Source organism: Triticum dicoccoides, chromosome 6B (genome assembly GCF_002162155.2).
Source record: "Triticum dicoccoides isolate Atlit2015 ecotype Zavitan chromosome 6B, WEW_v2.0, whole genome shotgun sequence".
In the NCBI taxonomy this organism is placed as follows: Eukaryota; Viridiplantae; Streptophyta; class Magnoliopsida; order Poales; family Poaceae; genus Triticum; species Triticum dicoccoides.
In genome coordinates, this window is record NC_041391.1 from 592,094,561 (window position 1) to 592,096,014 (window position 1,454).

Sequence of the window (1,454 nt, forward strand, 5' to 3'; positions counted from 1 at the left end):
CGTCCATGGAGATGGTGCTTCCCCATCCAACTCTTCTCAACACCTCTCCTTTGCTGCTGCTACAAAAAAAGAGACAAGGATTAGAAGAGGAAGAGAGAGAGAGAGAGAGAGAGAGAGAGAGAGAGAGAGTAGGTGCAGCAACTCACCAGTGGCCGCCGAAGTTGGAGCCGAAACCCTAGATGACGCCATGGGTTGCATCCAAGAGAGATCTGGCCATCTTCATGGGCGGTGCTCTGCTGGATCTTCCTCTCCTTCCAACAACGGAGGAGGGGGAGGAAGGAGGGGCAGCGGAGGAGGAGGAGGAGGAGGAGGGAGGACGGGCAGTGAAGGAGGTCGCCGGATTTGAGGGACACATCACGGTGCGAGGCCAACAGTTGCCGTGGAGGAGGAGACGCGCATGTGCGGGAGCTCCATAGAGAGAGAGGGAGAGAGGAGGATAGGGATGGGGGAGAGGAGTGATTTGGATGAGGAGATGGGGATTTCATGGGTGTTAAAATACCCAGGACTTAGTAGTAGCGCGGGTTTTTACCCCTCGCTACTACTATGGCACCCAAATCCATATCATTATCCTGATATTTACTAAGTCCAATTTGAGAATACTTTTTTCTTTTTTTAGTCCCTTTAATTCACATAGATACAAGTACTCTACTAGGATGATGCACAATAAATAGTTAGGATAGCTCAGTTGGTAGAGCAGAGGATTGAAAATCCTCGTGTCACCAGTTCAAATCTGGTTCCTGGCACAGAACAAACAATGAATGCCTTTTCGGGAAAGAAAAGGGCCACATATTTTTTATAGGGAAAAGCTTTTTTTAAGGGGACGAATCATCAACAAAAAATCCAGGAAAGAACAGCAAAGGAAAAATGTGAAAAAACAAGTGTTTTCCCGGAATGGAATAGCGGAAATTCCATACGTTGATCACCATCCCGGGGGGCATGGTAGAGACCGCCTAGTAGTAACGAGGGATAAAAACCCGCGCTACTACTATCAACTTAGTAGTAGCGCGGGTTTATAACCCTCGCTACTACTATGGCATGTTCCAGGAGGCACGGTAGAGACCGCTTAGTAGTAGCGAGGGTTAAAACCCGCGCTACTACTATCAACTTGGTAGTAGCGAGGGTTAAAAACCCGCGCTACTAGTAAGTAGCAGTAGCGAGGGGTATAAACCCGCGCTACTAGTAAGCGCCTGTGTATAAGCTTTTCCCTAGTAGTGCTTGCACGGCAGGATCCGCCGAACCAGCATTACCTGAATGATCCTGACAAGATCGATATCCCTCTCAAGAAGCTCCCGAATACGGCTTTGCAATGTCTGTACGTCATTAGCAGGCCCCCAGTCCAGTCCCACATTGGTCCACGACGCCAGTTGAGGCGGAGGACCCGAGCGAAAGGCAGGGGCAGCCGCCCACGTTGTGCCTCGGGGAGCGGTGACGTAGAACCACCTCCATTGCCACAG

At 50.2% G+C, this 1,454-nt stretch overlaps 1 non-coding gene across 1 annotated transcript; it reads left to right on the forward strand.

Annotated features, from left to right (window-relative positions):
* Positions 1 to 670: 670 nt before the first annotated feature.
* On the forward strand, positions 671 to 743 carry TRNAF-GAA. The gene has a single exon. It is a non-coding gene; the product is annotated as a tRNA-Phe (tRNA).
* Positions 744 to 1,454: the final 711 nt, after the last annotated feature.